This window comes from Ischnura elegans, chromosome 8 (genome assembly GCF_921293095.1).
Source record: "Ischnura elegans chromosome 8, ioIscEleg1.1, whole genome shotgun sequence".
Lineage (NCBI taxonomy): Eukaryota > Metazoa > Arthropoda > Insecta > Odonata > Coenagrionidae > Ischnura > Ischnura elegans.
In genome coordinates, this window is record NC_060253.1 from 63431780 (window position 1) to 63458688 (window position 26909).

Below are 26909 nucleotides of genomic sequence, written 5' to 3' on the forward strand. Positions count from 1 at the left end.
AACGGAATCCTTTGACCCATTCGCTCGACTGTCAACCGCAGAAAGAGGCGTCCAAGTTCGAAATCCTAGAGTCTCATTACCTCCTTTGGATCTATTTTCGGTGTCATTTCCTATTTTCGACCGATACAAACTCGAATGAATGAACGAAGTGTTCATTCGTGTTCCCGGCCTGGATTTAACTTTAAGGGAAGCGAGAAGATTTTCTCGTGAAAAGCAGGTAAAGTATCTCGACCGGGATTACGCTCAGCAAAGTGAAGATCCTTCGCGGGGTGCAGGAATTTCTTGAACCCTGGGGGATCTATAGTTGATTCATAGAACTACCCACTTGGATAGCGGATGACGCAACACCCAAACACCCAGCTAGGCAAAACCGATGCTAGGTGGAGAAGAATAGCCGAGAAGCGTTGACCCTCTTATCACGAGCTCGTGACGTCACCAACTTATATGCGAAAGGATTAATGTCCGCTGACTTTACGTCGCGCCTAGCTCGAGTAGTTGACGGAGGATCGAAAAACGGAAAAATACGTGTCTCTTGACAATTCAATCTCTACCACAATGCACAAAAGAAATTGAAGAACGCACCTGGGCTTTGCTAATTTTTTTTCATTCCCAAAGCAATGAACTAGTGCTGGGAGAATAGTTCAACTATTTGGGCAACACATTATAGGAAACAGAAGACAGCAGTAAAGACATCAGGTAGAGAATTGCGTTAGCGAAGAAGGCATTCATGGGCAGGAAGGAACTTATAAGAGAACGGTTATGTAAGAGTTTAAAGTAAGATAAAAGGCTAGTGAAGGGTCTGATGTGGAGCGTAGTTCTTTACGGTGCGGAAACGTAGACACTTAGGGAAGAGGACGAGAGAACACTGGAGGCATTCGAGATGTAGGTGTGGCGAAAAATGCATACGGTGAAGTGGACGGAGAGGAAGAGGAACGACGAAGTGCTGCACATGGTGGGTGAGGAGAGGCAGCTTCTAGATGTTATTCGGAGGAGAAAGAAAGTATGTTTGGAGGAAGTACTTAGCGGGAAGCGGATATTGAAAACAATGTTAGAGGGTAGAATATTAGGCAAAGAAGGGAGAGGAAGGGAAAGAATGGGATTTTTAGATAAAATGATAGGGAGTAGGCCTTATTATGAATGGAAGAGGTAAGTTGCTTGAAGGAAAGAGATTCTCCCATAATGCTTTCTTAGTACTCCATGGAAACCTACCTTAATCGGTATAATACTTTAATAATCCCCTTGCAGGAAACCACAATATATGCATATAATTTATCACCACATGCTGACTTACCGTGTTTCTTCTTACCATTATTAGGATATCATTTTTCCTTGGACCATTCAGTGAACTAAGGTGTAATAGTTTCTTCAATACTCTTTTCGTTGGACAGCTAGGGATTCAGTAAGAAGTAAGTCATAGAAATGGCGATGATACGTCAAAGGAAAAAATGACGATTCTCAAAACCAATAGGCTTCGGCAAAGTCCTTTTATTAAATAAATATTCACATAATTCATAGATATCGCAAAATCATGCTCAAAAATACATGTGAGGTAATCGTTTACAATAAAAAATAGTTTCGTATAGCACCACAGTTCATTTCAGCATCTACAATGGACATTCAATTGTATCACTCACTATAGGCAACCTCGGAAGGAATAGTGTATCACCCATGGCCATACGAAAATATGCAATCTCTAAGTTTCCATTGGGCAATATTATGGATTTATGCTCCGTGGAGGAGGCAGAAGGTTGGAGAGAAAGTTGATGGGCAAAAATAATGACTGTTTTCGCTGGTGTTTTCGACCTTAGAGTCACATCCAACAAGGTGCATGGAAATGGGAAAAGAATTGACGGAGTTCTTCAACACTTGCAAGAATAATCAACAATCTATGCTGATTCGACAGTACACAGAAACTGTATTTGTCAAGTCTTGATGAGTTCCTTTCACATTTTACTCATAATTGTGGAATACACATGAGCTGGTATAAGGATGAGTTTGCTGTCCCTTGTATCACTCAGATTTTTGACCTGTAAAACTTATCCTCCGCGACGCAGTTGTGGCCAAAGAATTCCTTGCAGAGAGAATATCATGATTAACCACAATCCAGGAACACAGAGGCACTGATGAGTGGGAAGATACTCTAGCGCCAACCTATAAAAAACAGAGAAGAAACAAGGGGATAAGTACCAAAAATAGAGACATTAATAGCATATCACCTTTAATCAAATATATTATTAACATGATTTCTTAATAGGATAACACCCCCTGCCACACGCCTGTTTAAGTGGCTTGCGGGGTAGTAAGTACATGTAGATGAAATTAAAAAAGTTATAAAAGGATTAAGTGTATTATATGTCATGCACGATTGCGTCTCATTTGAAATTAAAAGTTAGGTATGCCGAGAAATTATCAATTATTACTGCAAATTATAGATATTATAAAAGTGCAGGATTATGACAAGGATTTATTGAACTAATTACAGTGGAAATACTACGAAATGAGTTTTTTCTTTTCCTGACCACTATATTTAATACTAATTTTGAATCTTGGAGTGTATTTCTTTCAATTGAAATGCAATTTTTTCCCGATGTTTCGGTTAATTTATAAATCATCATCATGGCTCGTGCTCATATCATCAATTATACACGTGTTACCATTGCCTTGCAATCATTATAATTACGTGGACGGTACGATATCTTTTTTATCATTTAATATGCTGTTCCACGATGTGTCTCCGGTAAAAGTTGACTTCACAACCTTTGAGTTCTTGAAAATAAGTAAAAGCGATCAATACGATTGTCGATTTGTACAATATTCATGTGGTTCCTTACGAAGTTTAATATTAATTCGTATTCAGCATGTCAACTTTTATTCCATCACCGATGACTGGACTTCGAAACTTCCTCCCTTCGTGGATCCGGAAGGGAACTCTGAAGAAAAGACTCACGAATATTACATTAGAGGAGGAAAAAATCTGGGGATCGGGTTGGTGTGGTGGCTCGAGTGTTGGCTTCCGACCCGGCGGGCTCGGGCTCAAATCCCGGCAGTGGCAGAGAATTTTCAGAGACTGCCCGATCTCTGCTTGAATGTTGTGTGGAGGACATTACAAGCGCAACACTCTGTCCGTCGGATGGGACGTTAAGCCGTGGTCCCCTTGGCGCCTTTCGTTAAGAGCAGGCTAACGCCGACGCCGGGTTTCTCTCCACCCTTCCTTCCACACCCTTCCCTCATGGCGCAAATGACCTCAGCGGTCGGTTGCCTCCTCCAAATACCATACCATACGAGGAGAAAAATCCCGCCTCTAGAATCGTTATCGAAAAATCAGATTTCAAAATCGCCACTCGCGGCGCTACCAGTCATCTATATCCACTTTTCACGAAGAAATACACGGAATCAATAGGGAACTGAGCCAATAAATCATACAAAACACAAATTTAACGCATTAGAGACAGTTGTCAATTAAAAATTTCCACTTCCACTGCGGTTAGTAGCGAATGTCACACTTAACGAGATGCAGCTGCCTGGTGGCGCCGCCGAATAAAATGCGCGCGAAACGGCCACACATATAACGCTTAACCGCCATGTTTTTGGGCGTACTATAATGTATTCCTCTCGAACATTACAAAACAGGATCCTTAACTCCGCCTCTAAATGTGTAGTCAACCTCCGCATATTTAAATGCATTTACAAAAGTCTCCACACGCGTCGCTGACGAACAAATTCATTCAAGTGTCACTGGGAAATAAGCTATAGTCAGCTGTTTTTAGCGAAGTTTACATTCATGATGATGTGATATATCAAATGCATACAAGCTCAATGCTATTCCTCGCAATTACCAGCACTGTACTGCAAAATGTTGAAAAAAAAGTGGATCGCATTGCACTCATCACCGCGCCGAGGACATTTTTGGAAACCGATTACAATGTGACCGAAGGAGCAACATATACTACCCTTCTATGGGATGATATTGAGCTTCCTCTACGCAGTCCCTTTGGGAGTCCTCTTGAAAAGGATTAAAAAAAGACACTTCACCAGTGGCGGATACATATGGGGGTGCAGGCCCCCCTCTTGGGGGTCCACCTTCATTGCCGAACATTGCAGAACCACAATTGTAACATTTTAATATCATAACATAGCATGGTCTTGTATAATTGTAAAATCAGCTTAAATGAAACTTTCTCAAACTTTCCATGCGCCTTATTTTTTATTCCGATAAAATTATAGTTAGCTCGAGAAATACTTTGCGCCCCCCCCCCCCCCCCCGCTAGTGCACTTCACGTGCGTTTTGATGCGAGTGCACCTCCGGCGGGTCCAATTATGGCGACTGATAAGACGCTGTCACTACTCGGCAAGGCCCTTCGCTTTCCCACTCTTGGCATCCGCGGAGGGATCTAGCGTTACAACCGAAGGCGACTGCCTGACTGCCTATCTTTCCCCAACCACGGGAAGTTTCCAAACCCCTCTGTCGACTACAGATCCTCCGCCCTTTCCCATCAACGATGCGGGAACGGGAGGAGGATGTGTGACAAAAAAATAAAGGGTTGAATGTTACGAGCCACAGTTCCGAGCCAAAAAAAACGCGATTCCTGGGAACTTGACTGGGAGAGAGAGAAAGAGAGGATCGCGGCTGCAAGGAGTGGGTTACACGCACGATCTGCAGCTGCCGCCTTCAATAACGAAAACACGTAATGCCGCTCTCCCTTACGGAGTAAGTACGCTGAGGATAAATGAATCATTCCCAGGGTTGGTTCGGATGCTATACTGGGTGGGTTAAGCCCTCGTCTGCCAAACCGGAGGCCTCGGGTTCGATTCATGACTGGATAGGTCGCCTATAGGTTGCTTATAAATCGTTAGTTGTTGAGTATCCCAATGTAAGGACTTATTCCAAGTACACTGAAAACAACATGTTTAACCCTTAGTTACACGCTAAACGGGGATTTTGCCGCATTTTTCGAAAATTCGAAATAGCGCACTTACTGCGTATAGATCACTGGTGGCACTCTTTGGTATTCTATTTCTGTACTTTTTCCTCGACCATGAACATTATCGTCTGCAATTCCTTTAGAAAAATTATTCAAAGTATTTATACAGAAATTTGAATATTAATGTGCTTAATTTTTGTTTATAAATGAAAGAGAAAAGTATTTTAAGTGCTTTTAATATTAGAAGTAATCTAAATGCGTTAAAATACCCAAACATTTTAATGCATATTTAGGATAACCAAAAAAGTGCGGCAAAAAAAGCCGCAAGCGTGCACTGGCGCTAACCTCGCGGGCGCGTGATCACAAGGGTTTATGATGCTATCGGGGTATTTGAAAAAAAATTAATAACTTGCTCTAGGTTGCTCAGAGAATAAGAGAGACAACTGCGTGGCAGTGACGGCAAGCCTTGTTTGTCCATTGAGTTTTATTTATGTTGAAAAGAACTTATAACGAGAACAAATGAGAACCTAGTAAACCCAAATTTTTGGAAAGATAAGTACTTCAAAGAGTGGATAACTAGCATTGGATGTAGCTGCCGCTTCAATAAAGTATATACGTATTGAAGCCCCCTTAAAGCGGGCTTACTATGTCAGGATAATGGATGGCGTTTGAGAAATAACGACTGATTTCCCATTTTTATACCCAAAAATCCATGTAAAATGGTACTGATGACATGAAAATATCATTTAGAATATAAAAATTTATGTTTTGAGTTCAATATCTGATAACATTGTTGAAACATCAGTATAAAATGAATTAAATAAAATTTTTCGTACTGTCGACTTTTCTAATAGCAAAAATTTGTTTATGACAACGCGTTTTGACGTATTATGTCGTATTTTGTATTCTGTCATTTACGGGAGTACAGAAAGCGTTTCACAGAAGTTAAACGAATTAAGCTGGGAGCCACTAGAGATTCGGAGGCTACGTGCTAGGCTAAAATTGCTTGAACAATTGAGAATATATATCTTTAAGAGCGACTCGGAGAACATTCCACAATATTTCCAGGCCCGACAGAAGCGACATCTGAAGAGAATTATTTTTCCGAGCGGATAGGCGTGGGAATTCGTTTTCCCCCGAACAATAAAGGACTTTATTAAAGATAGGACTTTATTTTGCAACACAACTTCCAAAATTCAGTAACTCTTAATTAACTTTGTGGTAGTCCATTATATGTTGTCCTGAATATCACACAATTACTTATACCACTTCTTTTTACCCGGGTTTACCCTAGAAATTTCAACATACTGCAAAATTATTAAGCGAGGGATAGGTCACCAAGCGTAAGGAAGGTTTGGATCCTCTTTAGGTACAAGAGTGAATCACCCCTTACTCCCTGGGTATTGTTGGGAAGCTATTTTCTCACTTCCTCTCGGGCAGTTCACTGAGAAAAAGAATGGACGAGTGTGTGAAAACGATCCCTTGCCCTTTTCAACGACACTCATTGAGCAAAGTTGCTTCCTTTATCTCTTGGTGGGAATATTTTCGTCGAAATCGCCGTGATTCACAAATCCACTCCCGGATGTGTCAACTGCTACGTCATTCAGTCGTACGCAGTCCTCGCGAAAGCCTGCAGTCTACATCTACAATGCACGTATGTTATTTTTTTCTTTTTTCTGGTGTCGATTTTGTGGTTCGTATTTCCCTTTTCTACCACTTAATAGTTTTATGCGTTTTATGGAGCGGCATGGATATCTATCCACTTAATTTTTTAGCTTCATAGGCAGATTGTCATTATAAGTAGTGGGGAAGATTCGCCTTTGCATAAATGTTGAAGTATTATTTGCTAGTATGCGTAACATCCTCTTGCATGCTGGTGATTGTTCACCCTCTGCCAAATACCCTAGAGATGGCTCGCAGGATATCAGGTAAATGTAAATGTTAATAAATTGTATTTTTTGCATGGTTGGTGTCAACTTACATGGAGTAATGCGTGATCGGCGAGAGCTCATGCTTGCTGGCATGTGCATGTGTCACGCTTCTTTTCGAAGACTACGAAAACGTAGCGTATTGTATGCTGGTGTCAACTCATCGCGTGCCAAGCTTCCCTTAAGGTGGCTTGCAGGGTATTATATAGATGTGGATAAATTCTAAATGCACAGAAAATGAAAGATGAATAAAATGTGTGGGAAGGATATGCGCGCAGTTCAGGAAATCAATCGCTGATAGCAATAGGGTGGTTTCCTATTTTTTTATTGCCTAGGTACCCATGGGAATCTACTGTACAGATTTAGATCGAGGGGAATGTAAGTGAGTGGTACTCGCTTCATGGATAATAGTTTGTGTATCTAACGTGAGATAATTAACCAGAAGCTACAAACTAGGTTTAATTAAAATCGCAAGCGTATTAAGATCCCCTTTTCGGAGGAGTACGGTACCCCTCTCTAAAGTGACTATCATAAGCAACTCTAAAAATTTGTTTGTACCCAATGCAGAGCATAACCTCAATGATGAGAAGTCATCGAGCCATGGCACTTCGAGAGTATTCGTGAAATTCAGTTAGACGATTTCGGCCCATCAGATTTGGCCTCTTCAAATCTCTCGTTTAGAATAGTGCTTAAATTTCGGATCGATAATAGCAGATGGGAAAAGATCGATGTAAGATCAGTTTAAATCATTTTATATAAGGAAATTCCACAATATTATACATTTAAATATTTACGAATAAATATAAAAGAGCGCGGAGTATCACAACATCCCTGCCTTCGCCATGTCTTCGTGTATGATTCGTTTAACTATTTCAGGCAACAGTTCTTAATTTTTCCTCATATTCTCATTACGGTGGAAGGGGTTAGGTGGCTTCATGACCCTCCGTGTACACCCCCTAAATTGTATTATGTTGGTCAAACACTATTTTTTACTTCCTAATGACGACTGGAAGTATTCAAAATGTGGTTCTACCGAAAAATGATAGAGAATAAATAGATCGACCGAGTAAGCAAATAGGAACTGCTAAGAAGAGTGGGAGAAAAGGAGAATTCTAAGAACCTTAAGGAAAAGACGAGACAACATAGTTGGCCACATTATGAGGCACGACGGCCTCATAATAGCAATCGTAGACGGACAATTGGAAGGGAAGAAGGCAAGGGAAGGCCCCTAATGAGTTACATTAGAAATGTTATAAAGGTAGTAAAAGAGATGAAATACACCGGTATGGAAAGGCTAGCGGATAGGAGAGAGGAATGGAGAGCTGCGCCAAACCAAACTTCGGATTTTAAAATATATACTTGCAATTTTCCACGATTACAACAATTATAATGACATAGGTTTTTAATGTCATTACATCATCTTTAAGGTGATATAGTAACCTTGATGATGATGTGGTAAAATTGCAACTTTGGTCGTAATAAATCTTATAATCGTTGAAAATTGCAAATATTTACTAGAGTATGGAAAAAATTCTACTCCATCAAGTATAAATATTCAGATTTTATTCATTCTTAGGATTGTTGACTAATGATAATGATGAATCAAGGTTACTCTAAGAACCTTGATGATGAATTAAGACTATGACCTCAACAACTCCGAGCGAAATAGTAGCTTCGAGGAACCGTAATTTACGGATTAGCGACTAGTTCCCGCAACTCCACCCACGCACATTCATTTTTAAAATAGAAACGATCAACTCCCGCGCACTTACAAAGCGAACATCCTCAAAAATACAGGAAGGCACAACGGAACGCGTATTTGAACACCTGCAGTCGAGATTTCGGTTGAACGAAACCGTTTTTCGGGATCAACGAAGAAGCGAGGTGGTCTTGAAATGGGAATAAAAAGCGCCCATTAACTCTCGAGGAGATTTTATTTACTCTACCCATAAAAAAAAGAGAGGATATTAGAGAGACGTTTGACGAGAGGGGAGAATGGCAAACTTCAACTCAACGGCTGCGTGGGTTGGAACGCGTCAAAGGAACAACCTCACGACTTGCCGGATGGCGGAAGCTGTATGAGAATCATGTATGCCACACGCTTCCTGTGACTACTCAGCTGTAGGAAAAGCAGAGTAAATATTTAAAAGAGCGCTCAAGGTCGTTGTGCTGTTGAATGGGATGAAAAAAATTCTAAATTATACTTCAAAGCTGCCAGAGAACGAGTGGTAAGTTACTAGTAAAATTTGCGATTCGAAAATACAATATCGTCAACTGGGGTAACTTTGGCCCAAATTTTCATGATTTCTTAGAGACAAAAAAAATTATCTAACTTTAAAATTAATAAAATATGCTTGTATTGTGGTTAAAATTATTAAGAGATTATGAACCTTCAAGTTTAGGCTGCTTTTGAACATCTTACTATTTAAACAGCAAGGATTTTTTAATGGGGCCATAATTACCTTCAATTGTGGTAACTTTGGCCCAATATAGTAAAAAAAAACGTATCTAGTTCTAAACCATGAGTTGGAGCAAAGAAACCCCACACAAAATATCTCTCAGCACACTGTTTCGTTTGATTATAACCTACAAATTTCATTTATTCGTGTCCCTTTATTGGTTTTGAAGTCAGTAATGACACCTGTTTACTGATAAAAGAATTAAGGCGATAACTCAATGCAAATATTAAAATACAGAATTATGAACCTTTTTACACTTCTGGGCCAAATTTACCAGGAAAGCCAACCAAAGCTACACCAGTTGACGGTATTTATTAGTTTATTTCCAATTTCCCCGGGATTCCAACATTAACAAAGGACAACAGAAACATGCAAGCCCAGAAAGGGATATCACCTACGCAGGCGGGTTAAGAACCCACGACCTACGGTTTGGCAGGCAAGGACTTTACCCCACCTCCACCGAGGCCGGCGAAAAATTAATACAGAGAAAAGATTTGTCAAATCGAATAATGTCTCCCGATTGCAATAAGTGTTCGAAAATTCAGATTATATCGTATTTCACGGATTTTTCGGCAATTTTTATAAGTTTTTACCACGCAATTTTTTCCGGGGCTTTATTTTTTTTAAATCGTCTCATTCTGATCAGTAAAATCAAAATAATACCACTCTAATTCAAGTGTGTCCTCCGATGGTGCTAATCCCCCGAAATTTGCGAAAAAGGCAACATTTCAAAATGTTCGTGCATTTATAAAAACAAGTACCATAGTAGAGCATCATACGCCACAGAAGGCCTGCTGAATAGGCCATTTCAGGATACCAGTAATTGTATTTTCAGGCACAATATGAGCCAATAATCTGCAACGAAAAAAGTCTCAACGCTCAAGACGCAAACGAAAATCGAGTTATGAGGACAGGATATGAAATACGTGTGGGCGAGAATGGTGAGCAAAAATTATTTCACGGAGTGACTTGGAGGCATGCTAAATTTTTTACTCTTAAACGTCAACGCTCGGGCTTAGCGTCATTCCATGACGTAATATTCTCAAAAACAGTGATTCAGGCACAAAATACCGCGCATTTATTCCCAATCTCCCTCCAGGCGCTTCTATGATATCACTTCTGGGATACGCGTGCGTTACCCTGGAGGTTGCAGGGCTAACATCGGGGGTGGTAAACGCGATAAGAAATACTAAAAATTGAATAACAAATAAAATAGCGCAATATGTGTGTAAAATGGTTTAAAATCGCTATTGTTGAGCACGTCTTGAGGTGATATCGATTGAGAGCAATTTTTATTCATAATGGCGAACATGTACGACGGAATAACTTGAGTGTTACAGCTTTTTTTCACCGATTGAGTAGTCAAGATTGATTCCACTGATTGAGTAGATCTAGTAAAAATAGGTGATGACATGTGAGGCAATATCCTCACTCTTCCTTCATGTACAATAGTTGGATCTCTAACTGCATAAAAATATCAATTTTTCAGGGCCATTAAAAATATTACGGTGTGAAAGTAAGATGACTTTTTAAGATTCACGTTCTAACTAAAGACTTGAAAGCTTACGTCATAACCGGGAGAAATTGCTTGCCTGCAAAACGTTTAATACGTCCTTATCCTTATTTTAAACCTTTTAATAAATATGAAAATGTATGGACTAAGAAAATTGATGTCTTCTGCCATAACCTAATTGCATATCCCTAATGGCGATGCAGGTTATTATTCGACCTCTTGATTGAAAATGATAAATTTGCACTGCACTTCGGAGCGAGAGATACGATATAATGAAAACGAAGAATCGTAACTTCTACGTTAGTAAAATGCATCATCAAATTGTCGAATCGAGTCTTCTTAAAATCATAGGAATTTGATTGTTTGAGGCGTAACTTTGTGATTCATTATTAAAATTAAAAAGAATTATTCATGTGAAAGCACAAAGTTATTCTTTTTAATTTTAATCATAGGAATTTTTTCTGCTTTTTCCGGAAAAGAGAACACTATTGTATAATAAGTTATCTTATTTAATATTGGCTCCAAAATAACTCTCCCCGCAGGGGCAAAAAGAGAAAGACCTTTACAGGAGTGTGCGAAACTCGCGGACCCGCTAAGGCAGCGAAATCTGCCCAAAATGGTCATTTCTATTCGGCTGACAAATTCCCGGGTAACAAGCGTATTTATCGTGTAAACGATATGAATCCCTCGTATTTTAAGCGGCGTCTCCTTCAACGGCCAGCGGTCCTGTGTTTTATGCCAACTCGACCACTCTTAAAGCAGCCAGCCCCCGAACATTAACTTCCTCAAAATATTTTAAAATATTGTTTGGGAACCGATCTCTTCTAATCCAGAAACTTGAAAATTACGAAGAGGTAGTGGTACACCCGTAACTTTTTCTGTTTCCTTGAGAGCTTGACGGAAAAAAGACATCCCCTACATGACATACCGACAGTATTATTTCATTTAATAATTATTTTCGACGATAACTTTTGGCAGTAAAGTTTTTATAGGGATATGTAGTGGGGTTAAAGCCTGGAATATTTTTTCGAATTTCAATTTGAAAACAAATATAATTTCTTTTACCTAGACCAAAATCCACTTGACTTCTCACCTGAGATAATTTTAGTTTGCAATTAGAATCCTCAGGGAAGTATCTTCTCTTAATATAACTTTTCTCGTGTCCTTAAAAGCTTGAATAGAAAAAAAGACCTCCTTTATACGACCTGCCGCCAGTATTATTTCATTCATACACCTGGAAATGTTATTTACGCAATATATTAAAATTTTGGCACTCTATGTAGATATTCATGCCAGTTTTCGGTAGGAAAGTAATAAGTTGTATTATTTATTTTTACTCACTTTTGAAAACCCGTTCGGTAGCGGCACAAGACAGGTTTCGGAGCTTGAGTTTAATTTTTTTATTCCCATTTCACCGAAAACAGCACATAATGGCCTTTTAAATTGTGGTTTTCGATAACTTAACAATTCGGCGCGGCGATTAATTCGGCATGGCATTAATTAAATTTTCATTTATCATAACCAAATTTTCGTATCAAAATCTCAAGTGCGTATAATTAAATAGCAAAATAAAGCATCATTTACATCTGATGCAACAATTCTATTTTTGTATTTCAAAGCAATAATAATCATCGGTTCGAAGTCTCAAGACTTTACGAGCGAAGTGCCAAGGAAAATAAACGACCGGTTTCACTTTGACAGACCCATTTGCAGGGGCTGAAACGTACTCAGTTTTCAGTCACGGCGAAGGTGCTTCTCGCTCCTCGCACTCGACATAGGCAGTTACTAATAGCCACGAACTATCGCGCGAAAGAGTGCTCGACCGTTCAGTCAAGAAGACAAGATGCACGGTGAGGCCGGGACTGAAAAATATTTCCGCCTCGCGCGGGATGATGCATTAGTGCTTTTCGAGTGACTAAACCACGTCCCGATTCTGGGTACGCGGGCGCGAGACCGGAAAAGGCTGACTTACAGAATCTTCGAGGAACGACGTGGTAGTTGGGGGGAGAAAACAAAAATAGTGTTGGAAAAATGTTGGTCGAAATCGATTTTTCTAGCAATATATTTTTAATCGAGAAGATGAATATCAAAGCGAGGGATAGAAAATCCCTCGTTATGCCCATGAAGATAGGAAGTAGACAAGTTGTAAATAAAAAACAACACTACGCTTTATACTCTATCTCAGTGGCGTAACTAGGAATATGCCTTGGGGGGGGGGGGGGAGGAAGGGATGGACTGGGGTGGCGACCTCCCTCCCAAGCAACGGGAAAATTTTTTATAAATGACGTGCCTGGAAATATATTCTGCTACATTTCAGCAAAAAAAAATTAACTTTAAGCAGATGCAGTTATTAAATGTCAAAACTAAACAATAATTTTAAATACTTTTTTTTTAATTTCTTCGAGGCTTTGGGGGGACCTATCCCTTCATCCCCCAGAGTTACGCCACTGCTCTTTCCTATGCCCTGTTTCTCCAAAATTAACAGCCTTAGGATCGATCATATTATAATTTGAATCGCGTAGTAGAATGAAAACTTCGAACGTAATTTATTTAGGGAATTAATTTATGAAGGGCATATATTAGATAGATTTCAAAACTATAACATTTTGCCCCCTAGACACTCAAATACCTATGACAGGAAGGATAGTTTCCTAAGGAAACAAATATTATTTTTTTGTGAAGAGCTTCTTATCTGTACGATAAAATAACGGAGCTATAAAATTTTGCTGAGAGGCCCCATAGACACTCAAATACCCTGGGATACGAACGATAGTTTCCTAAGGAAACTATAATAATACTATCCTTCCGCGAAAAGCTTCTTAGCCGGCAAAAAGACTAAAAAGTGGCATAAATACATCGAAAAAAATAAGCCAAAAGGGACAAAAAAATGAGATGGAAAAATATTTATAACTCTGACATCGACAGATTTACCCCCACCTACCACCGTGACCTTAGTCTCCACTTTTATTGCATTGCGGTCCGAACGGACACTTTAGTGAGGAAGCGGGTGCCACTCTAACATTAAGTCAACAAAAACACGTAAAGGAAGAGAGGCATAGAGTCACATCTACAAAAAAATGACTCCAGCGGAGACAAAAAATAATGAGGCTAGAAACGAAAAAAAAAACATTGAAATCTGAGAGGCATTTTTAAAATCGACACTCATTTGGCAACACCGCTTTAGTTTCAGGGGGAAGGCTAGTAGCGGTCCATTTTTTTTAATCTGGGGAATCCTCCTGGGTTCGCCACTTCTTTCCCACGGGAGGGAGGCGGTCTCATCTCCACACGGGGGAACAGTCAAAGCGGTGAAGGAGGGGGAGAATCGAAGGAGGGAACTCCGTGGAAGGAACGTTAAGGAGGCGTGACGGATGTTCCCTCTCTCTCCGCGCCGTGGCGCAACTATCGCTTCCCACCGTACAACGCTTTCCGACGGGTCACTCCTCTTCCTCCGTGGGAGTGACGAGTCAGTCCTCATTGGCGCCACTCTCAGGAGACATCAATTCACTTCCCACCCTATCTCAGACACCGTGGCTTGTGAGTTGTGATGGGATGATAGGGAGGGCTACGACTGTGAGAAAAGATGATAAGGATGCTGTGGGCTGGATAAACGATTTCACGGTGCTCCTAGATGACGCGCAGTTTCGCGGTAATTTGCAGAGGCGGTGATTGGAAGTTACCGGTTTTCTCCGAAAATAATCTACTCGGAGATAATAACAATATTAGTTACATTGTATATTTTCCTGTTTCAAAGGGCTTCAAAATTGGGGTGCGGCTTAAATTTTAGAATTTAGGTCTAGGAACTTAGGGTTAAGAAATCGTAAAAATGACGGACTCTCGCGGACGCCGGCTACACTCTTGTAATTCGCGAAAAAGGTAAAAAAAATAACGCCGATAAAATAACGCCAAATTGGTACATAGTTTAATGATATATTTAAAGGATAATACAGAAACTCCCTGTCAAATTTGCATGCATAATATGTAAACAGGTATAAAACTTTAATGCTTACTATTTCAGGAAGTTATGTTCACAATGAAAATTTAGATGTTATCTTTTAAACTATAATAGGTTACACTGAAAAGGGAAGCGGTCTCATTACCGCACAGGGGAACAGCCTAAGTGGTCAAGGAGGTGGAGAATTGGAGGATACTCCGTGGAGCGAACGTTAAGGCGGCGTGACGGAAGTTCCCTCTCCCTCCGCGCCGTGTCACAACTATCGCTTCCCTACGTACAAAGCTTTCGGATGGGTCACTCCTCTTCCTCTGTGGAAGAGACTGTGTCCTCCTCATTGGCGCCACTCTTAGGAGACATCAATTCAATTCCCACGCCATTCCCACCCTATCTCAGACACCGTGGCTTGTGAGTTGTGATGGGATGATAGGGAGGGCTACGACTGTGAGAAAGGATGATAAGGATGCTGTGTGCGGGATAAATGATTTCACGGCAAGGGCGTACCCAGGATCAAAATTAGAGGGGGGCAAGCCGAGGTCGTTCTAGTTGTAACACAGAAAAGGTCATGGAAACCAAAAGTTCAAGAAAATTATAACAACGCTTTATCATTTTTTGAAATTATTTGCTAGGAAAAAATATTTCCATTTTAATCACATGTTTTATACGAATATCACTTTTCTTGTATTTAAAGAAAATTCGTTGTAAACTTTCGTTTTTAACTAAATTTACTTTCGCTTTAAGGGGGTGGGGGTTTCTGCCCCCTCCTTCCCCTCGCTGGTTACGCCCATGTTTCCCGGTGCTCCTAGATGACGCGCAGTTTCCCGGTAATTTGCAGAGGCGGTGTTGGAGAGTTACCATTTTTCTCCGAATATAATCTACTTGAAGATAATAATATAAGCTAAACTGTATATTTTCCTGATTAAATGGCTTCTTAATCGGGTGCGGCTTAAATTTTAGAACTTAGGTTAAGAAGTCGTTAAAATAACGGATTTTCGTGGACGTCAGCTACACTCGTTAAATCCACGAAAATAGGAAAAAATAACTCTGATAAAGGTAAAATTTGTACAGAGTTTAAGGATAACATAGAAACAGTTAGTCAACTTTGCATGCGTAATATGAAAACAGGTATAAAACTGTAATGCTAACTATTGCAGGAAGTAATGTTTACAACGAAAATTTAGTTGTTGTCTTTTAAACTATAATAGGTTGCACTGAAAAGGGAGGTGGTCTCATTACCGCACAGAGGAACAGCCAAAGCGGTTAAGAAGGAGGAGAAGTGGAGGATACTCCGTGGAGCGAACGTTAAGGCGGCGCGGCGTGAGAGAAGTTCTCTCTCTCTCTCTCCGCGCCGTGTCACACCTATCGCTTCCCTACGTACAACGCTTTCGGATGGGTCACTCCTCTTCCTCTATGGAAGAGACTGTCCTCCACATTGGCGCCACTCTTAGGAGACATCAATTCACTTTCCACGCTATTCCCACCCTATCTCAGACACCGTGGCTTGTGAGTTGTGATGAGGTGATAGGAAGGACTGTGTGAAAGGATGATAAGGAGGCTGTGGGCGGTATTAACGATGTCACGGTGCTCCTAGATAACGCGCAGTGTCGCGGTAATTTGCGGAGGCGGTGATTGGGAGTTACCCTTTTCCCTCCGTATATAAGCTACACTGTAATTTTTTCCCTCATTTTTGGGCCTCAAAATTGGAGTGCGACTTAAATTTGAGAACTTTAGATTTGAAAATCGTAAAAATGATGGATTTTCGCAAGCCAGCCATTCGGATTCTTGAGGATGCCAGATAAGTCATGCGATGCACGAAAAAGTAAAAAAAAATGACGCCTGGGTTAGAGCCCTTAAATTAGAGCACGTAGGGTGAAAAGTCGGAAATTTCCATGAAGTGAATACCAAATGAGGTGAAGTGAGTGGGTTTCCTGACCTATCCCTCATATCTGAAATGTATTTTCTATAAAATAAAAGTCTATGAAATAGATTTGGGGAAAATACTAGCGTAAATGGTAAAAACAAGGGAGGTAAACGGAAAAAGAGGATAAAAGAAGGGAGAATACCTCGGGATACGTTAAACCTTATGGCGCCACCGGCGCTTAATTAGTAACTAAATTCATTAGAACGTTGCTGTATTTTTTACCGCTAAAGTTATACGGGGGTATGCCAAGGGTAGCCGCATGACGAGGGGTAGAACGTCCTCGTTGTCGTCACTTAAGGGATACATCAATTTTTCCTCTTCCCGCGCAGGATGGCAGTAGTAACAACGCCCCCCCGACACGGGAAATGGCAGCGGCGATGCCGAGGTGACGGCTAATGGCTGGAGGGAAGACTCCGCGGGAGGTGGGCTATAAGCAACCCGAGTCATTTCCTGTACTATTTTTTTCGAGGTTTCGCCAATGGTTGCGTAGTAATGAGGTGGCATCAGATACCTTCGATGGGAAAAGGGAACCATAATGGGAAACACCTCCTGGACCGAAAGCCTTACGGCCTAAAAGTAATAGAATACATTGGTCCTCCATTTTGGTATGAAAACTCAATACAATACTGCATTTATAATGTATCGTTTATCGTTTTATGCATAATTTATATCGTATTCAGATTATAATAATGAATAATTTGAGTTTTTCTGCTACGCTCTGCATGCATCAGTGAAAAATGCATGTATCTTGAAATGACCATTTTTACGCCATTTCCTAAAGCAACATAATCATTTTGGTGTATTCCTAATTCTTCCGGAAACTTCCTTCGGTTATATTCAAGTCTTTCTTAGCCTTCAAAATGTTTTCATCTATTTCAATATTGTAGCTTTAAATTCATAACAGAATCAATGCATTCTGTTCATATTCGACTATAAAGTATCAGTAGTTGCAGCTATTAGGATGTATTTACTTTTAATGCGGAAATTTCACGAATTTATTTTGGGAAACTTGGGAAAATGTTACATTTTAGTCTATTGTCTATTTTAACCCAATTCTAACACAAAAATGAACATTGTCACGCAATGCTACACAAACTCATCCTTGCCTTTGATTGAAAAGAAACATTTAAATGCAAAGTGGCCAAGATTAAGTGATGAAATTAATCCTGATTATCAACAGCAAAGCTTTTCTCTGAAGTAGTGAGCCCCCTTAATGAGGCTGGATTTCCAACCAATTACATGTTATTTTCATGAAAATTACTTTAAAAAACTCTTATAATAGACCGACGGGGACAACAAATAGCTTTTCCGACCATATTTTTAGGAAATCACACTAGAAAATCCTAATTGTTACATAGTCTTCGAAGGTGATACTGGTTATAGGCAATACTTGTAATGGTAACGGAACACACTGATTAATGCTTACCCCCTGCTTTGTTACGATTTACCAATTTTCAAAAGCATTTCCGTTGACGGCGAGAAAAAAAGCAATCGGGAAAGATAGCGAGTAATTAACGTCCTATTAGAGTCATTTTTCTTCATGAATGTATTTCACATGTGGAAAGATGAAACTCGTCTTATGTTTTCGTTAATCCCTCCATTCACTAATGGAAACCTTTTTTTTTCACCGTCTCAAAGTCGAGACGATTTTTTTCATTGGTTTGTAGGAGAGGGGGCGCCACTCTTCCAGGCCTCCCCTGAGAGCCGACGCGCTCCACTGCTGTCCTAGGGGCGGTGACAAAGTCGTATCCGCACTGAGCAAATGTTACTACAGGTTCCTGATGAACGAATAGATGAAAGTCAAGGGAACGCATCACTTCTGATCGACCAGTCTTTTTTTCCTGACGTACTTCTAGCTTAAAATGATAAGGATGGGAATTTTATGCATCTCAAACATGAAAATTTTACATCTATATTTCTCGGGATTTAATGTTTATTTTTTTAATTTTTTTCTTTATTTTATTCTCAAACCACCGGATACAGCTCTAATTGGCCATTTTACACCGGGGTGTTCAACAAATGTAACAAGTAAACGTACACAAACGACCATGCCCTGGACCGGGGAAACCTACCCAGGCGGGACTCGAACCCGCGACCTCTTGTTTGGCAGGCGGGAACGTTACCCCGCCGCCACCGAGGCCGACATATTACATGCTTTGAAGCAGAAATGGCAAGTGAAACAAAACGAAAGTCAAAACCAGTAAAATTTCAATAGTTTCGTTCCCGGGAGTGAAATGTGGAAACAAAACGGATTTAAACCCGGGGAGGTAAACTCAGGGTCGAAACAAAATCGGAGTCAAAACTACTTCGGGTTGAAACTAAACTAAAACTCTCAGACGAAACGAAACACAGATAATGTTTCGCACCGGAGGGACCACGTGCTTCACCTACAAACACTTCAGTTTCGACCCAGACACCGAGTTCGAAGTATGGTTGAATGAAGTAGAGGTTCGGCCTACCGCCATTAGACACCTGGGGCACTCATATTTTTACTAAGTACTTACATGAGAAAGGTGAACGTAAACTGGCCATTAGATTTTTAAGCTCGATATTTTAACCTCTATACACGCATGTCAAACGCAATGGGTCGAAACTATTCCCTCTTATCCCCCTCCACTCAACTTCCGGTATCGAAACTTAACTATGAGCAGCGGAGTTTCGATAAATTTAGTTTCGTTCCCGGGAATAAAGTTTCGTCCCAAGTCGAAACTAAACTAAACTCCTTGGTGTTTTAATTTCGTGCGGGAACGAAACTAAACCCAGGCCTCGTATTTTCGTTTCGCTCCGGGTCGAAAAGAAACATTTTGGTTTCGTTTCACTTGCCATTCCTGCTTTGAATTCCGAGGTATTTTCATGTTCGGATTGCGCGAAACCCAGTGATTTAGTTTTTCTATGAAATAAATTCCTAATCCGAAAAAGTACATTAAGGAGTCGCTAAATGACAGTCCCTTCCATACGAGTAGACCAGATAGCAAAAGAAAGAGCCCTTAATGGGGTTGGGATTACAACCAACTACTTGTCATTTTCATGAAAATTTCACACATTCTCTTGCAATGTACTGACGGCCACAACAAACAGCTTTACATGCCTTAGATTAAAAAACACATTAGAAAATTTCAAATTTTACTCAGTGTCCGAAGGCGGCACTGGTTAAAGTATACGGAAAATATTATCAGCGCTCTCTCTTTGCTTTGTCACAATTTTCTCGGGCTCGAAAAAAGTTCGCGGTATATTTTTCCATAGATTGGAGTACGACTTCCCGAGCTCTACTCGGGCTTGGCCCCCTGCAAGGAAATATTCATCCTGAGGTATATTCAGGCGTGGGCACCAAAGTGTTAATAAGCAGGTAAACTTACAGAAGAAAAATTCCAAATTAACGGACAAATGTTTTAAATGAGTAACCACCATCATCCCAGAAAACCCATAGATAGTGGGAAGCCGAAGCATTAGCCACTACACCGACTCGATACCCCTGAGAAGTTAAATATACCAAATTTCAGTAACAGTATCTGCTGACGTGAAGTAACCACTTCATTTTCCTCAGAGAAAAGAAGCATATTGTAACAATACCTATATATGACATGCAATGCTAGCTTCAAGAGTTTCTCCTTTGCTACCAGTAATTTGGAGTTTCAACTTTATTTATGAATTTGAGATGAATCCAAAAACAGCCGAGAAAACCTTAACCTAGGATTTTTGAAACAATGAAAATATTTTGAAAAAATAAAAAACTTTGAAATTTTTTTTTTTATTTCGGAAGCCCATTTCACGCTAGATACGTGTTTTAGAATTTGATATCACTATTTACGGGGATAAGGGGGCTGTATATCAGTAAACATCCGATTTGGAAGTTAATTTTACGGTACATCACTTGCAGAGGCGATACCAAAAGAGAGGACTTCAAACCCTTAATGGCTGATCAAGTGATAAAGAATAGACTAATTGTAAGTCTAAAGATTTTATCTAGTATGAAGTAAAAATAGCATTACATTTTAGAGCTGCCAACCTTAAAAATAACTTTATCATGCAATCTCACGATTAACGCAATGGAAGCAGGAAACTCCAAAATGGAATTCTTCCCTTAATTAAGATTACCACCATATCGTCATTCCGTTATTACGCGGGTAAAAATGGATGTAATGGTTCAGTCAGCCGTTTGGAGGTAATATTTAACCTTTGATCTTTGTATATACTCAAAGTTAAAAGAACAAATCCTAATTAAAAAGTCCATTTTAATTATTCTTCTGTACTAGTTCTTATTTTTGTGAATTTTATTGCCATCCTATAGCTCCTATGGCTACTAGCAGGTGTTTAATTTATAATTAATGAAACAGATGGAGACAAGAAGATGTACTTTCCATAGGTATTTAAACAGTTATTTCGCTACACAGCGCCGGATTTATCAAAACAATTGGAACACGGAACGGTCACAAGAAATATGGGGATATATACGTAATTCCCACCTCTCTACATTCTCCACCTTCATTGAACTAATCCTGAGAATATGTCATCTTTCTTTATCTTACCGTTCCTTAAGCGATGAGCATTCATTCCCATTCGTGGAGGCTGAGGGAACTGTCTTTAATGTTTAATCTGCTCTCAGGATTTCAGAAAGTGTTTTACGTTTCAGAATTTTTTCATAACTATTGTGTCACTCAAAGATAACATACCAATAATGCATTTTAATTCTAAAATTGTCTTCTTTGTTTCATTTCAACTCCCGTGGATGCATTTTTACGATTAAGTTTTGGAAAATTGGTGCAGCCCCTTAGTTGTGGCAAAGTACCGGTCACGAAGTTTTCCAAAATGCACTGCTTGAACACACACATTTTACAAATATTCCATTAAAATTATTAATGAGAAGTCGAAACATAGTATTTAAGTACGGAAAATGGTAAATTAAATTTTAGCCATTTTTGGGAGACGTGGTAAAGCATTCAGTTCGAGGAGTGGACTGTATCCCAGAAACTGCCTGTAATCCGCAGAAAGGACTTTTTAAAACGGTCCTAAGAAACAAAAGGGCAATAATTCAAGAGAGGAAGGGAAGCCTTTTCTGTCAAGGATCGAGGACCGGCTGAGGAAACAGCAGCGGGGTATGTTTCGGATGACAATATTAACGATAGCTTTCTCCCCGTATAGTAAGGGGTCTTCCGACACCCCAGGCCGTGTGTGCCGAAAAGCCCTTTGGGATCCCGTGCGAAGGTTTTGACGGTGACCCACCACGTGGGGGAGCTGGGCACGGAGGGAAGCACACGAGATAGTCCTCTTCCGTTCATGGAATGCTCGGGATGAGGGACATCTTCGAGGGACGGACCCTTTCCTCAAGAACCATCTGTCAACTGGGGTTCTGAAAAGGGAATGGGGAGAGACAAGGCCTGAGCCACTTAATGAGGATCTTGAGAATGTAGGTAAGGGAAAACCTAGTCGTCAGAAGGGATATTCTCGCCTAGTTCGGCTGTGTTGGAGAAAAATATCCTGGAGAAGGAGGAATATTTCATGAAAATATTCGTTTGAGGAGGCTGATCCGAGAAATAAAATACATTTCATTTATATAAAAATTGCGCATTATGTTCTCCTAATTGTATTTTATTAATCACTTACGGCCAAAGAATTGCTTTCATAACTACATTATCTATGAATTCCATTTAAAAGTATGGATTTTTATTCAGGTTCTAATGACAAAACTTCTCTAAAAATGCGCAAAATGTTCACTTTACGTAAAATAACGAGATTTTTCAGGAGGAATCTGGAATACTTAAGAAGAAGGTGGGGGATGCAATTTTCAGCATTGTTGTCCTTAGAAATGGGGTCGAAATTCCTTGGTTACTGAGCTATGGCAACGCAAACATTTATTTGGATGCACTTTGCAGGGATACCTAAGAAAAACCGTTTTCATACAAACTCCAAAGTGCATCCAAAAAATGTACATCTAACTAGCAAATATTCAACCAAATTACCATGTTTATGCCTCGATTAGAAGCGGTGGGGAAGAAATTGTGTAAGTTGGGTTGCATATCCACAGGAGAGGGTTAGTCACCCGTTGAAGTCTCCGACAAGCATCATGAATGTACCGAGTCTCAAATTCGCTAAATGTTTGCTGAGGCGTCACAAGACTCAGCGAAAAATCACACCTTATTTGAAGTATATTATTTGAAATTTTTAATAATTAATCAAATGTTCAAAATCCTAGATAGTCTTTGAGCTGTCGCCCAGCAAGTGTCGGTATTTACCCAAATAAAGCATCGAAACTCTTGAGCATAGAATCGAAATCAACGATTTTTGCGACCACGTCGTGGGACGGAGAGGAATTACAAACCCGGTGATAAATATTCCATCTATTGATAATCTAAACACATAATATAATTTACCCCTACCGCAATGCTCTACGAGGAATTAGTCACTTAGCGTTGGCGTGTAAGGAAAACTTGCAAAATTCATCCCAACTTTCAAATGTGGCGGGTTTTTGAGGAGGCATCATGGGAGGCCCGAAAATATAAACACACCCAATTCATAAAATAGTTTTTGGCTATTAACATAATTCAAAACTAGTACTGACTGAATCGAATACTTCTCATAAGCTAAGCGACTGTATCATACAGCAGTAATAATTTAGTCCAGCCTTAATACCATGACTTAGTCTCAACATCGGGTCATCCCTCCCTCCCAATCCTCTCTACGCCAAACTCCTTCGATTCTCAGCAAATCACATTCCATTTTTATTCTCCTTCATCTTATCTCCTCACATTCCTCCGAAGTTCATTGGCGCCTGAGGAATCCCAATCCCGGAGAAGATGAAACGGGAGTGTGTGGCGAAAGAAAGGAATGTATGGGGCCATTCTTCCGTCCTGGATAGAAGCGAGATAATAACCGAAATAAAGGCACGCACTGATAGTGTGGCGAAAGAGAGGCACAGATCTGCTTATTTTCAAAACAAAGGGGTGAATTATATAAAGGTAGAACGTAAAAACAGCCGAACAGAAGGGTACGTCACTCAACAATTGACGGGAATAAGGAACATACTTTGATACCTTAAATGTTATCAAAGTTGGGCATAAATTTCAAATGAAGTGGTAGAATATTGAACGTCATTTCCATAGACAACCGGTGGACAACCAGTTGGGAAAAGATATGTAACGCTTGAAAATTATATGGAACATATCGTAATGCCATATTTTTTCCTGAGCCCACAAGTTTCAGAAAAGGAACCTGATCTAGATCTGTTTTCCAATCTGTGTATATCTGTTTCAGATCTGACCTAACTACTTTCACATCTGATTTAATCGGAATATTGTATGAAATTTTTGATAACGTTAGGAACGTGTTCAGGCAAATTAAAGAAATCTCTGAGACTTGCATGTAGCGTCGATCATTAAAAAGTTATTAACTATTTCATCTCTATGCATCTCTATCTCAACTATTTCAGCAATGGTGCTTTATCGTCCTTGTGGAAAACAATTGTAGCCTCAGACAAATCGTAAAATTTTCGCAATGAAAAACTAACAACACGCATGATAAGGACATGGAAAAGAACTGTTGGCCACTGAAAATCAGCTATCTTATGAAATTAATTAACAAATAGGTTCCAATGGTATCAACGAGATCATTTTAGTTTGATAACATCAAGAGGTTATAGCTCTTTGATAAATCCCTCCGATTTTTGACATTAGGTCTCGGTTAACAAAATAAAAATGCGATTTTATTCTTTAATCGAACATCAGCTGAGAGCTAAGTATCCATCGCACAGGATTTCAAGCTTGAAACTACTGCAGTTGCCGTTCAGCTGACATCCGAATTATGTCTTCTCTCCCAGCCACTCCTTGTTTTTATTAGCCCTAGGCCTTAAAACCTCGAATGACCACAGCTGTTGTACTCCTTCCGGCAGTTACTCTGATTTGATTACCACAGTTTAAAAACTCTGGTATAGCGAGAACTAACTTGAATTCCTAACAAAATGGGTGCCTACAGCTCCAAAATATCGCCAAAATGGGTGCACAGCCTGCACAGTGGCTCGATGGTAGAGCTATGGGGAGGTTATATTGTAGCTTTTTTGCAATTTAGGGTACAAGGTGCCTATTAGTAATCGCAATTTAAGTTCCCAATTTAATTTAAGTTTAAACTCTCTTGGTCCAAACTTCTCGTAGCTAACTTGTTTACCAACACATTTCCAGGAGATAAAAACCGCCCAATACTTTCATATTTCTTTTTAACACTAGCCACTAGGTGCAAAACACAAATGTTACCTTAAAATCTAAAAATATCTCTTCATTCATATTCATACGCTTCATGAGACAGCTCACAGATATTTAAATTAGGAGCTAATCAATAAATGTGGATGGAATATAGCCTCGATATTTAGATTCTTCTACGGTCACACGATCGAAATACATCGCTAATGAACGCTCAATGAAAGAGAGGAAAGTATTTAATTAGCATTAATGAGAAGTGTGGGTGTGGGATGAGAAATATTTAATATAATTCCTTCAAACTCCCTTCATCCAAACTTCTCTCAGCTTATTTATAAACACATTTCCAGAAGATAAAAATCACAAATTAATTTCATATTTCTTTTCCATAAAAACCACTAAAAATACGTAACATTAAAAGCTATATATCTCTTTTCTATTATTATTACTATCTTTCATGAGACAGCTAACAGATATTAAAAAAAGAGACTAATAACTGATGTCGTGCTGACCTAAGTGCTGTACCCCAGTACTGGCTATTTTTAACTCTTTGGTATTTCTCAACCAACCTTAGATGCAAGGAATAGGTGTTTGGTATCATTTTGAAGAATTAATTTTGCTTTTGTTTTTTGTTTTCATGTGTTTATTTAGAGCTTAGTACCTTAGAACTTAGAGTTAAAAAATAAAAAACTACGAATTTTCAAAAATCGAACGCCCGTATAAAAAATCGAAGAATTGCACGTAGCGAAATCATATTACGCCCATAGCACGCCAAGTGATAATTGAGGATAGAATATAACTTTACTTCGATTTATAGATTCTTCTACGGAAATGTCACTCGATCGAAAGCCATCGCCAACATATTTACACTATTCACTGACGTTCATTAATTACGTGAGGTGATTTTGGCGATTTTTGAGCCCCCTTCCCTCCTTTGTGAGATATCGTGAGATTTGGCTCGGCCCTCTAATTTCACGTGATATTGTTCAAATGCGTATTTTCAGTGTAAATACGTTAATATATGCTTCATTGCATTGTATTCATAAAAATAATTTGCTTAATTAATTTTATTTCAGATTAGTTAAGACTAGTATTTAAAATTACTAAGATAGTGTAAAGTGTGATTCTAGGCAACTGTTTCTTGAGGAAAAATATTACGCGATACTTGCCAGGACTTGCCCCAGCCCCCCGTTCCCCGCTAGAGATTTGGCGAGAATCGGCTTGACCCCATCACCCTCCCCTAAACGCCTCACGTAATTAATGGATGCCCCCTATATATTTTCACTTCAATTTCTAGATTCATTCTTCTACGTAAAGATCACACGGTCGAAAGACATCGCTAATGAACGTTCGATGAGAGAGAGAGAGAGAGAAGCATTTACGGCAAGACTTCAAGGAAAGTGTGGGAGGGGAGAGGAGTGAACGGTACGACGGAGGAAGAAGAAGGAGATGAGAAGGAAATGCTGGGAATGGGCGTTGGAGCCCAAGTAGGTGGGAAATGGGATGAGATGGCTTTCCAGGCGGAGAGTGGGAACTGCCGGCACCGCTGAGCCCATTCCCGCCGCGGAGCAAAAACAAGTGACGCAAGATAATTTACGCATTCGGAAAGGGATGGGGAGGACTAGTAAGGGGGGGAGGTAGGAAGAAGGGTCTACGTCCTGTGGGGGAAAAAATAAAAGGGAGGGGGATAGAGGGAAAATAATGTCCCGTTCACACTACGCGTTGACGCGGCGTGTGCTAAACGTGTATATATGTCAATTGAACGTCCACCCTTAGCCCTTGCAATTTCAATAAGCACTATATATTGTGTTAAAAAATGCATCAAAAGTTAAGCTTTTTGATTACTATCCCGTCATTGCCTTTTGAGGCCGTAATGCGCTCTTCTAGGTAATGCATGAGATAAAGTGCAGTTGAAAAAATAGAAGCATACTAAATACACCGCCACTCAGTGCTCTCGTCATTTTTCACGCATCTCATCTCTTCCACCTGCGTACTTTTTTTCATTTCACATTTATCGTAAACATAACACATCAT

At 39.8% G+C, this 26909-nt stretch overlaps 1 protein-coding gene across 1 annotated transcript in view; it reads right to left on the reverse strand.

The window, feature by feature from the left end:
- Nucleotides 1-1465: 1465 nt before the first annotated feature.
- Nucleotides 1466-26909, reverse strand: part of LOC124164153 (twist-related protein 2-like) — a 57466-nt gene continuing 32022 nt past the window's right edge. Inside the window, exon 2 of the mRNA XM_046541346.1 lies at nucleotides 1466-2151. The gene's annotated coding sequence lies outside the window, so the exon portion shown is untranslated. The remainder of the gene's footprint in view (nucleotides 2152-26909) is intronic.